Source organism: Callospermophilus lateralis, unplaced genomic scaffold (assembly GCF_048772815.1).
Source record: "Callospermophilus lateralis isolate mCalLat2 unplaced genomic scaffold, mCalLat2.hap1 Scaffold_138, whole genome shotgun sequence".
NCBI lineage: Eukaryota > Metazoa > Chordata > Mammalia > Rodentia > Sciuridae > Callospermophilus > Callospermophilus lateralis.
The window spans coordinates 551,079-564,932 of NW_027512535.1; the positions used below are offsets into that span (position 1 = coordinate 551,079).

Genomic DNA, 13,854 nt, shown 5'->3' on the forward strand with positions numbered 1-13,854 from the left:
ACTATTACAACAAAGAACTTCAGCAAGAAGGAAAATGAAGTTTATGATCCTTGAGTAAACATTTTTAGTGTAACAGTCTCTGCGACCAGATATTTAAAGAGAAAAATTAAGGTTATAAAACACCATTTCTCTGTTATCAACTGGAATACACTAAAAATAGGATAATGGAAATACATGTTCTTAAAGCATTTCCACAGGAAATGTCCATAATTATGACATTCTAAACCATTTAGCAATTGTATATGCTACATTAACTAAAACAAAGGTATTCCTTATTGCACATTTTAAAGTTGGAAGGATACTCTAGTTTAAGTGGGGGATATTTAGGGGGAAAATATTTTGGCTCCAAATGTATACTGCGCCAAGGCAGCTTCATTCTAAAAACATAAACCATTTAAAATAAACTTTTATATTTTGAAGCCAATAATCTTTCAACACAATGAATAGTTCATAGTCCACTTTCTGACTAAGTGTCAGAGGTTAATTTTATGGGCCCTGTTTTAAGGCCTGTGAACAGCCCTCACTACTCTGAGAATCGGGTGTAGGTGGAGGTTCATCTTTAAAGCCTGAAGACATTAAGTCTTTTGCAGCAGGTGGTGGCCCATAGTCTTGGGGACCATGAGTTGGAGGTGGTAATGGGGCACCAGGAATGAAGTACTCTCTTGGGCCAAATGAGCCTAAAGGTCTAAATGGTGCAGGTCCTGGAAAAAAATCACGAGGGTGAAAAGGCAAATCCCGTTGTCCAGGTGGAACACCTGGTGCATATTCTCTGAAGCCTATTGGTGGACGCATACCAGGACCTGGAAAATAAAAAGGAAGTTACGTAAATACCCAGAAATTTCTGAACTTGGGTGATTTCAAGTATGTTAAAATAGACTTTAATTTCTCCCAAGCCTAGAACATCAACTGGTGAACATCCTGACTTGCCAGATGAGGCAAACTGAAATAGAACAAGTTTAGGTTATAGCCTGGCCAACCAGCCATGAAGCAACATATTAAGGATTTAAACATGGCTCTACCTAGCTCCAGGCTTATCTTTTTTCTTTCCCTACTATATAATTGCAGAATTATTTCTATCTCACAAGAGCTCCATTTATATTTGGAAGTACTATATTACCATGACAAGATGATAGACTATGAAATAAGAACTTTACTACATCAAAGAAATTTTGATAAAAGGAAATCTTACTATTTATTACTGTATCCATTAAAAATTCATAAAGTATTTCAGCATGGACTTTACACATGCCATCAGAATCAAGGTGCATGCCCTCCTGGAAAAGGCCTTCCACAGCCACCTAATTAAATCAGCAACATTTATTAGGTCACTGTTAAATCCTCCTCTTTAACACTTCCCTCTGACTTTTCTCAAGGTAAGGAGGGTTTGACTTTTCCTTTTCTATATTCTATAACCTACTGCTTATGCTTCCATTATGGGTGATTACAAACTTTATGCTATAGGATTTTCATATCTGTGACAAAATTTTAAGTTATGTCATGTGTCTCATCCACCTTTCCATCTATTGCAGTGCATATCAACATATTTTCAACAAACATCTGCAGAAGTAATATTTCTGGCTTTTCTCTATATAGCCCCTTATCCTTGTGTATGAGATAGCTATTGCCTATCTCAGTATAAGATTATGTAGTGTCCCATATGTCCCAGAAAACTGGAGGAAAAGTTAAAATGTACTCAGCTGTATCCTTTCATTGTTAAGACCTGAGATAGCAACCAACTGTTTTAGCAAGCAATAGAAATGAAAGATGAATGTGATTTATAAGTCAATCACTACTGTTCAGATCATCATACCAAATGGTGGAGGAATTGGCCGAGGCCCAAAAGGCCCACTGAGCTGGAATGGCGGTCCATACCAAAAGGGAGGTGGTGGAGGCCGTCCCATCGGGGGTCCCATAGGGGGGCCCATGAAGGGTACCCCTGAGAAAGGAGGGGGCCCTTTCATAGCCATATTAACCTGCAATTTAAGATTTTAAAGCAGTTAAAAGTTTTTAAATTCCTATGTATTAAGACAAAGTACCAACACCGATAAAAACTAAAACCCAAAACAGGCACCTGTCCAGAGAACACCATCAGTGCAACAAAACTCTACCCACCTCTCCTGTGTATTCCCACTGACAGCTTACAGAAGTTAGAAGGATTCCACAAGAGGGAGCAGTTTGTAACTGATTATATCTGCACAGGAAAGGGAAAGGCAAGAGGACTGGCAGAGGTTATTAACACAGATGATTTCTGACCAGTATGTCATGCTGTATTCACTACAACCTATTTCAAAGGGAGTCCTCCCCCTCCCCATCACTTCCTTTTCATCACAATAGCTCATTACTTCCATATTAAGAATGAACAGAATAAAATGAAAAATCCATTCTCTACCCATGTAATAATAGCTACTAGAGTATCTTCAGTAAGTCTTTCATATATTATTCAACCTCTGAGATCTTTAAGTAGACTGTCTTGTTTTAAATAAGAGGGAACAAAAGCAAATGGATTATCATAATTTGTTGAAGGCCACACTGCATATTAAAGGGTCTCAATCCCAGGTTTGCCTCCAAGCCATGCTTTTCCCACCTCTACTCATCTCTAACAACGGGTCTTTGCTCTCTTTTAAGTCTTCTACTACAAAGGGGTTTGGGGGTCTTATCTAAGCTGCCCTTAGATTGCTCCAGAGATGTATATTCCTGGAATATGTATACACTGGAACTTGAGAAGTATTTTCCAACACAATGCTATATACACAAATTAGGAAGACAAGGCTTTAATAATTTACTTTCATTTACTGTACACCATTTGAGATATTGATTTATCATTTCCTATGAGTAGTGGGTTTGAAACTAAACAATTAAAATTTGTTTTATTATAGAGCTGCAGAAGACCTACCAGATATAATAGCAACACAGGTACAAGAGAATGCACTTATGTGAACAAATGAGACCATTGCTTGGGACTGGCTCAAGAGGTCATTTCAGATTATCATTGTTGCACTGAAACAGTATTTCACTTTCAGAAAATCTGATACCAATCTAATTCAAATCACTCAAAATAGGGTTTGCACAAATGGAGGAATTCTTAAATAGCATTCTTCCAAACAAAAGTAAAAATGATGAATTATATAATTTATGATGAATTTACTTTGCCTTAGATCATTCAACACAAAACACCATATAAAGTTAGAGTGATAACTTTTCACATTCTGTAGTTCATTATAGTTGTACACACTTAAGCCACATTTCCAAGTTAAGGAGAAAAGTAAGCTCAATATTGCATGCCATTTAAAGCAAACAAGATCAGTGTCATGCTCTGAATATCCTTCCCAGAAATGCACAGAATAAAACCCAATTCAGTTCTCAACCTCTAAGTACTTACTCCAACTGGATGCTCAGTCAAAGAAGTAATGGTAGAAACTGAGAGGGTCTCAGGTTCTTGGGGAAGAGTTTGCTTTTTAAAAAACAAATGGGATAGTACAAATAGAACACAAAGAAGGATAAAGCAAAGAGCAAGTACTGTAGGAAAGCTACATGTTCCTGCACGACCACGTGATTCACAGTAACTACAGAACTTACCTTGCCCTCATCCGTCACCTTAGCTGGAGAAGAACTTCTGGAGCTGCTGTTCATGTGAGCTGGACCACATCCTGGGTCTGTTAGAGATCAAAGAATGGATTCAGACTTATTCTAACATGAAAAGAATAAAAATCCTGCATCCACAATTACAGATTCTTTGAAATTACTTGGTCTCTTTACCAGAGGCAACGGGTTTCCCAGATGCCTCAGAAGACCATTGAGTACGAGGTAAAGATCCATCCATTGACCCTTGGTAAAGAAACATCAGAGCGCTTGTATGTATTTTTCAGAAGAAATAAACCACTGGTGGACAGGTCAGGGTTCAACAATAACTAGAAAGCAACATTAAAAATGGGTTGGCCAGGGGTTGGGGTCGTAGCTCAGTTGTAGAGTGTTTGCCTAGCATGTGTGAGGCACTGGGTTTGATTCTCAGCACCACACCATCTACAATTAAAAATATTTATTTAAAAAAATGGGTTGCCCAATACGTAAATCACAATTTATGAAGAGACTTAAGTAAAATAAAGAACTGCCTTGGGTTGATAGAACAGCAAATTAATACGTACTGGTCCTAAACTTTAAGCTATAGACTTGAAGTATGTGTAGGTTGGCTTTTCTTTAGTCTGTATAACCTGACTTCCAATCTTACCAAGACTACAGTCCTATTTAGAATTGGAAATAAGACTCAGTATTTCATATTGGAAATATGTATGCCACATAAAGTTTAAGGCTACTTTTATAATATTTGGGAAAGGAACACCATAGAGATTTAATTTAAAGATAAAGGTTTACACTTCACAGTGTAAAATTTAAAAGAAAAAAACAATACAGGGACCTCCAGGAAAAAAAAATGTTTTCTATTCTAGAACAGATTTTACAGAAAACATTCACTAAGATAAAGTAAGAAATCATCTTCTATATATTGTACAGGCCCAAATTCTATGTTTTCATTAGAATATTCAAAAGGGAAAAAAAACCAAAACCTTGAAGCAGTTTACTATAAAGCAACATGTGAATGCTCACCAAATCCATTTCTAGGCATATCTCTTTGATTAAGAGTAGCAGAAGGAGGTCTCCCAGCTGGCTCTGCTGTCAGTGGAGGGGAACATTCTCCACCACTCACGGGGGATGGACCAAAAGAGCCATTATGGCTCAGTGGACCTAAAGATAACAATGCCATGTTACTACTTTAAGGCAGCCTTCTCCCTGACACCAACCCCCACACCTCCCGCTTTAGCAAATCATTCAGATTATTTCATAACCATTACACACAGAAATAAAAAGTAATTTACATACATTCTGCACCCAAGAAATAAAATAGCTCCTTTTACAAAGTGCCCCCTACCTCTCTCAGGAGGATTTTGTAAATTTGGTCTCCCCGGCATTGGTTTTACAATCACAGGTTCATATTGCCGCATTGCCATCTTTTGGGTTATTTCCAGTAGTCTTGAATATTGAGAAAGAATGGGCTGAATTATGAAACAGCAATCATAGATAATATCTAGCATAACCTTAAAACACTATAAAACATATAGTAAGATATAAAAATCACATACTTCTGTCTCAAATTAGCAGCTTCCCTTTTCTCTTCAGCTATAGCTCTTTCTGCAGAACGAGCTTTGAGCTATTAAAGAGAAAATATTCAAATTCAGTTGCGGTAGGCTATGCAAAAAATAAAGAAAAGGGGGAAAAAATCTTACCCAATTATCATGAGCTTTCTTCTCATGCATAGCAATCTGAAAAAGACAACACATTAAAAAATGTTTTTAGGGACTCATTATAATAGCCTATAATTGTCTGTATTAGATTTCAAAGAATTCTGCAACTACAGGACAGTATTAATTACTACCTGGTTTTTAAATGAGCGCTTGGTTTTCTGTAATTCTTCTTCCATCTCTTCAATTCTCCGCCTAAGAATTACAACAATTGAATAAAATTTGAAACATTCTGACCATTTTCCCTTTATTCCATCAGCTATACTTTTAAAGACTTTTATCATACATAAAAAAACATTTCTATAGTTATATGAATCCAGTGTGATCAAAACTAATACTACAGGCCAGGTGCAATGCCACATGCCATTAATCCCAATGATTGGGAAGCTGAGACAGCAGGATCACAAGTTCGAGGTCAGTCTCAGCAATTAAGTGGGAACCTATGCAACTGAGACCCTGTCTCAAAGTAAAAAAAAGGTCTAAGGATGTAGCTTAGTAGTAAAGCACCAAAAATAAATAAATAAATAAATAAAATAAAAACCTAATACTAATAACTTTTTTATCATTTAATTGCTAGAGATTCTGAATTGATAAATTATAATTTCCTTAACTGTTCATCAGTGTGTTCTCAAGTAATTCTGCTAGAAATATCTTCCTCCTTAAAACTTTTTTTCTTTTTTTTCAAATTATATCCATAGAAGATTTCCAAGGTCTATCAAATGCCACACTTTTGCGGGTCTTGATATAACACACAGCAAACTGATTTCTTAAAGAATTACTACAACATACAAAACCCCCAGAACTGTTTGCATTGACCAAGTTCCCTATGGTCTTGCCCATTGGGTATAAGTAAATTTTTGTTAACATTTTTCATTTGTTAAGTTGAAATTTATTTTTTCTCCTGTGTGAATTAAATGTGTTCATATTCTCTCGTTATTTATACTTCCGTGCTATTTTCTTCTATCTACATAATGTAAAAAAAAGATTAAAAAGAAAGCTAACACTAATTCATTAGACATTGACACCCTCCTTTAGAAACTGAACTCACTTGTAATTTTTAACTTCCTGAACAGCGGAAACCACCTTTTCATCTGCAGCTGACAGCTGCTGCTCTTTTTCTAGTCTCTCACATTCTTCTTGACTCAGTTTCCTAAAATAAAGCCAGTTATCAAATCAAAAGTTTCTCTTTGTGAATATCACTTCCCACAATTCTATAAAATGCTTAAGCACATAAAATAGGAATTCAAACCTGCAATTTCATAAATCAAACTCTGGCAAATCACTTACATTTTCTAACTTCTCCTCTTAATTCTCTACTTACCAGTAAATAAAATAAATGTGAAAACAACATGTGCCCCAAGGGCAAGTCTCCTGTGTGTAAGATAATAAAAACTCACTTTACTTCAATGTGGAAGATCAGGACTGATCAACCTAACATAATTAAACATATTAGGATAAAGCAGGGGATAATTCTTTTCTCGTTTCTGCCATGGGTAGGACACTAAGTATATCTTTGTCATGGAGGAACTCTTTTCTCAATCCAAGACTGGTACCATAATAAAGATATAGTCAGTCAAAGAAAAAATCTTCTAGAATATGTCTTTTAGCTATGCAATTAACCACAGAATATTTTTCACACTTTAGATATCTATTTCAAAAGAATTGTAAATTAAGCAAAAAGACAAATCTGAGTTTTGATAATGTCTATCAACCAGAAAAAGAAGCCAAACTGACCCACTATCAGAGTATTATCTACTGAGAAGTTTTAACTCTGATCATAAAACTCAAGATGTTCATCTACTGACACAAAGGTAGCCACATTTAATGATTTAAAAAATACTATTTTCTGCTATCCTTGTACTACTTTAGCCATAGTTCCAATTCAAAAGATAATTAACTTGAAACTTAATTTTCCATAAATCAGAAGAACTGCAGTAAAAAAAGGATTACTGATACCAAATAGAAAAAGGGGACTATATATTCTTATATAGCTTCTAATTTAATTCTTCAGCAAGTATTTTGTGAGTGGCTATAATATACTAGTTACCTTGTAAGATGCTAAAGAATAAAAGAGCTCACTGTTTCAGGTATAAATGATGCCTAAAGGAATATAATAATTTTCCCCACTGGCTTAAGAAGGAATATGGAGAAAACTGAATCTTGAAGAAAAGAGAGAATTTTGTTTCCAATTATCAAAGAGTTAGTCTGAGAGCACTAAGAACAATCAAAACATCTTTATAAGAATATAAAATTGTGTTTGAAGGGATCCAAGCTAAAAAGTCAGTGAAGATATATGTATGTGGCCAAGATCCATTAGAAAAAGGAATCTCAGAATTACAAGTAAGGCTGGTGCTTTAAGGTAATTTTCTCCTATTGAAGATAACACAAAGATATGAGTCTGAACCAAGCCTTCATTAAATTCCTGGGCTTAGAGGAAAAAAGAGGCTACCAATAAAGGAACCCTTAATAAAAGCCCTAGCCTTTGAGTTTAGATTAGAAAGTACTGCACACTTAAGTGATGAACAGGCAAAAAATCTAAAAGGAACAATACTGAAACATTGAAAAGACAAGTCATTTTTGAATTACTTAATTGCTGACTAAGTTTAAAGTGACAATCTTACTCAAGTAACCTCAACACTTTTCTATAAGAAGATAACTTCGTCTTAGTCCTCAAATTTCATCTATAATTATCACAACAATGTTGGCCAATCAAAACTGATCAGGCACTCCATAAGACAAAATTCTGTGAGAAAAAATCCCACAGAAAAGGAAACCAACAAATGGGGTTATCCGCACATGTTTTAAAATCACTGTGCTTTGTATAGTCAAAAAAGTAAAGTCAAGATTATGAATTTTAGGGCTGGGAATATAGTTTAGTTCTTAAAGTGCTGCCTTGCATGCACAAGGCTCTGGGTTCAAACACCAGCACCACAAAAGAGGAAAAAAAAAGATTACGAATTTTTTCAAAGGATTAGAAACTATAAAACCAAGAAATAGTTGGGTGTGGTGACCTACCTACAGTTGAAGATACTCAGGAGGCAGAGGCAGAATTATGAGATTAAAGATAGCTTGGAAAGCACTAAGACCCTAGTCCCTTATGAGAAAGAGCAAGGAGTCTGGGGAGGTAGCTCAATAGTAGAGCACATGGCTCAAGGTCCTGGGTTTGAGGTGTAGTACTGAAATAGGACTGGGGTTGTGGCTCAGTGGTGAAGCACGAGCCCCAGATGTGTGGGGCACTGGGATCAGTCCTCAACACCACATAAAATAAATAAAATATTGTGTCGGGCTGGGGATGTGGCTCAAGCAGTAGCGTGCTCGCCTGGCATGCGTGCGGCCCGGGTTCAATCCTCAGCACCCCATGCAAACAAAGATATGGTGTCTGCCAAAAAATAAAAAAATAAATTTTAAATTCTCTTTCTCTCTCTCTTAAAAAAATCCTATAAAAAATAAAATATGGTGTCCATCTACAACTAAAATAATATTTTAAACCCTGAATTTTTTAAAATCCTAAACTCAATGAATGATTTTAGCAGCAGATTTGGGAAGTAAAATAAATCCTAGCGCTTTTAAGACAGGTCAGAAGAAAATATTCAGAAGAAGTAAATCCAGAATGTAGGAGGCAGGGGAAATCAAATTCGAATATGCATTATTATAATCAGAAGAGAGAATGAGGTAAAATCAACATTTAGAAAAAGACTCGAAAATTCAAGAAGTGTTTAATGGTCCCAGGCAACATAACTGCAAGAGGAAAAGTGGGTGGGGTGGGGAAAACTACACCTAGGCACTTCCCAATACAACTGTTATAAAAACAGAGAAAGGACTACAGAAACTATGGGAGGGATAAGACCAAACAACAATGATAATGGACTCCTTAAAGAAAAAATTTAAAACAGATGGTAATTAATTGGATATTTTTAAATTGCTAAAACTAAGTAACAGTCAAAATTCAGTAGCCAAAAGAAAGATCCTTTAATAATGGAAACTGGTTTTAACTCTAATCATGAAGTTCATGTCAACCTAATACAGATAATAAAGGTAGCAATATTTAGTGGATAAAATACTATTCTCTGTTTATCCTTGTACTACCTTTGATACACTAATCAAATCTATCATTAAAGGACAATGTTCAAAGAGAATGAAAATAATTTCAAATAAGAAACCAACAGTGTAGAATGCAGAACTACAGAAACTTTAAATATGTGTATAAATTGAATGAATGTCTTGTGGAGTTCACAGAATATGAAATACTAACATACAATGCCACAACAGTTATCTGATTCAGGAGCTACTTAAAGCCCATAAAAAAAAATAATAAACCTATTAATCTATGTCAGGTTTTTATTAAATCCAGAATATATACCATGGCCTTTAAATTATGAGAAGATGAATAAAATTATAATTATATAATTATAATTCCATTATAATTTATGATTACAACAAGCTTATACAGGGGATAAGGAAAATAATTAAAAATATTTAAACTATTAAAAAGATACAAGGAAGAAAAAAAGAACAGGTCATCAAATAGAAAGCAAATTCTTCATAAACCACAGGCACATATTCACATGGACAGACTTATATTTTAGAAAGTCCACTTCAAGCGGCTATAGAGAAAACTACTAAGAATTTGAAATAAGTTATATACAAATATAAAAAATGGAGAATGAAGACAGATGATCTAGGTTAGAAACAGAAAAGATGACACAGGCATGAACTAACATAGTACCTAGGGATGAGTAAAAAGAATACAAACCACAGATGATGACTGAATGAATTTTGGAGGAGTTGAAAAAAATAGTACTACAATTTAATTGCATTACAAAGAAAATTAATTGCCATTTAGGTCATTCAGATTACTAGTAGGGACAGAGAAAACAAGTGTTCTTTTAAAAAAAAAGTGATAAAATGAGAAATGTTTCTTTGAAACAGGCCAGGAATTTAGAACTGGCCTGAACAAAAATTTGAGATTCTAAAAAGGTTGCTTGGAGATCACAGAATTTTAGAAAAGTTAATGGAAAGGTTTCAATATTTAATGCATTAATTAGGCAACAGAAGTCAAAATACCTAAAAATAGGTCTGTAAGAAGGTCTGTCTTTGCTTTACAAGATATATATATATACCGAAGAGTAAAATCAGGTGCAAACAAATAAAATCTGACACAACCTATTTTTAGAGAATTCAAGTATTTTTGTGGATTAAAAACTTCAAATGAACTTTCAAAAAATAACTAGCTCCACACTAAGAACATTAATATATAAATATATACTACAAACAAGTACTTCTGTAATCATAACTCCTAAGGTCCTTGCCACAGTTCCATTTTGTGTGAACATCTGAGATATTCAAGTCCAAAACTTGTACCATCAATAAGTAAATATTATTCCTTTTTGAAGTTTTTATTCTGCTAAAACATGTCATTCCAAATCACTCAGTATTTTTAAAGGTCCAGAGTTAGAGATACAAGTTCAAAACATTAGAATTACATGACTGATCACAATGAAAGGTAATTAAAATAAATAGGGGGATCATAGAAAGGGTCTAGAACTTTGAGAGGTATTTCCACATCAGTGACTGTTAATACCATTTTACCACTTCCTGCCTTCATATGAATTTGACAATTGATTAAGATGTCCTCACAGCCTTAGTTTATGGTTCCAACTACCTCAGGACTCTTAAGACTGACGATGGAAAGAAAAATGCAACTTATAGGAAACAAAACACAAAGGAAAAAAGACAAATCTCTACTTATTACAACTAGAAGAAATTTTAAATAATCTTAAGATAAAATTATCTATTAGTTCACACAGTGATAACAATAACAAACAATGAAAATCTTACTTTTGTAGTGCCATCTCATCTTTCTGGTAGAGTTCATTTAAAATCTCCACTTTCTGCCTTAGAGTTTTGCATTCCTCTTCCAGTCCAACTTTAGAAGACTGTAGTGAATTGCAGTCACCTTCTAATTTCTTTATTTGGTCTGTAAAGGATAAAACAGCTTATCTCTATATGTGTACAAGGACTTAAGAACTTGTTTGAGGGAGTCCTGTCAAGAAAAGTAAGAAGCATGAAAGCAAGAAGCCATTCTTTATCTTTCCAATAAAATTTTAAGTCTTTCCAACATGGCAATTTCTTCTCAAGAACAACCCACCTTCTAGATTACATTTTGTGGACATCGAGGCTCTTAGCTTAGGTTGTAAAAGTTTTAGATCCTCTTCAACTACTGATATTGTAGTTTGTGTCTAAAATTTGCAGAAAAGAGAGGTATTCTTAAAAGTGAGGCACAGGAAGAATTCACAGGCACTATGGGACTCTTACAAAGAACTATACCCGAGAGACATCCATCATCTGCTTAATTTGATCATTGATCTTCTCATTTCGATCACCTAAAAAACAAAAGACTTTAGCTTTTTCTTTCCTTACTTTTAACTCTATATTCTCCTAACTTCCCCAAACTAAATAATGATTGTGTTCAAACACCAGAAGAAAAAAAAATCAATTAAATAACTAAACTGATTAGACTAATGACTTTTAAGAAAATTGCAAGCTTAGATTTAAAAAAAAAAAGAGAGAGGTGAATTTCAGGCTGGGGTTGTGGCTCAGTGGTAGAGTGCTCACCTAGTATGTGTGAGGCACTGAGTTTGATCCTCAGCATAAAAATAAATAAAAGTACTGTGTCTGTCTTAAAAACAAAACAAAAAAAGGTGAATTTCTAGTTTGCACATCTAAAATATTATCTATGCTATTCTTGTAAGATAAAAGCTTTTCTTCTCTCTCAGATCTATCTTCACCTGGGTAAGTAAGTGTCTTATTTAGAAAGATTCAATCCTCTGTCTTCTCCCTGAATCTACTACCAGGTGTGGTTTGAAATACTTGCTATGTAAGCAATATCCAACTTGGGAGAAAACATCTGGAAATATTTTCCTCATCAGTAAACACTGTTACACTCCCTCTCTCTAGCTTTCTGATAGTCTCTAGCCTCTGTTCTCACAGCCTTAGTTTATGGTTCCAACTACCTCCGGACTTTTAAGACTGACTGTGGACCTTAAAACCACAAAGCCATAGAGATGATGAGTATCAAAATCAACTATCATCTGCATAAGTTAAGAAACAAATTTCTCTTACTGTACAATGTTCAATACTTAGAGGTATAGGATGTGACTATTGTAGCTGCAGTGTACTTACTAGTTTTCAATGGGATAGAAAAAGTCAGTGTTCTTCACATGCCTATTGCTACATTATACCCAAGCAACCCACCTCTGCCAATGCAATAGACATATCTATAGATCCAGTGATATGTGTCTACAACCCTGAAGCTTAATAAGAAAATCAGCCAGCTGAAAAGTGGCATCTGTATAAATACTTAATTAAAGACACGAAAGCAAAAAAAGGATTCAACCTCCCTGAGACTGATCTTACCTGCTACCTCTCCATTGGTTAATTCATCTGACTCATCTTCTCTATTTTGATCCTCAGATTCAGATTCACATTGTAACTGATTCAACTGTGTGATATAATTAGTCAAAGCCTAGAAAAGAAGCAAAAGGTTGGAAGACTCTCGATTTTAATTCAGAAGATTTCAGGAGAATTCATGAGATGAAACATGTATTTGGAGTATAAATTGACATTAATAGTATCATCTTTGTGATTAAGAGCTACAAGTAGATCTTTCTGGGTCTTCTCAAATGATTTGATTTGTTCACTGAGCTCAGCGTGTGATGTACTCCAGTCTTTGACTTCCTGCTGCAACTGAAAAGTCAAAACACATGAATTCCTATGGGTTAGGGAGGAGTTTCTGCACTGGATACATCAGGACTACAAGACTTAGACAAAGAAATAGAGAACCATACTCCTCGGTGGCCTGCCTCAATAGAGGGGGTTGAGACCTTGGTTAAGGAAGAGGGCAGAGTGGCCCCAACACTCACAGCTGCAGTAAGAACATCAGAGCTCTCAGGAACTTGACCCTGTTTATTGCATTCCCCAGAAAATTGCTGCCAATTCAAATAATTTACCTCCAGCAGGAATGGCTGCGCACATATGACTGTCTCCTAAATTTAGACTCCTTATCATGTAATCTTCCCTTGGCCGGTGAATCAGTAACTACTCAAAAGAGGATCATAAAATACTTAATTTTCTGGTTTAAAAGTTTCTTTGAGGCTATGCAAGTTAATAACTGATTGACATTTGATAAGAAAAGCAATAATCCAAAAATCCAAAACAGATGGAGAACATATATATGCACTCAATTTAGGGAGCATGTTTAAACTTTGCATATCTAGAAAAGGTCCAACATGAATATTCCTTACCTCAGAAACAGATCCAAGAAAGATACAAGATAATGATATTCACTTCTCTAGTTTACATTATGTATGACATCAAATTTTCTTTACCTGCTCTTTCGTCTTCTTAAGCATGGTATTTTCTTTCTGAAGCTGACAGCATTCCAACTTCACCTTCTCTTCACGAAGCTTAGCTTCATTAAAGACAATTTGAAGCTAATGCAAAACACTACAGTTAGTGAATTAATTCCAAAGAAAAAACAAAGTTATACTTTCCCAAACCAGAC

General features: G+C 35.0%; 1 pseudogene; it reads right to left on the reverse strand.

Moving 5' to 3' along the window:
- Positions 1–457: 457 nt before the first annotated feature.
- LOC143640221 (transport and Golgi organization protein 1 homolog) overlaps positions 458–13,854 on the reverse strand; it is a 39,652-nt pseudogene continuing 26,255 nt past the window's right edge.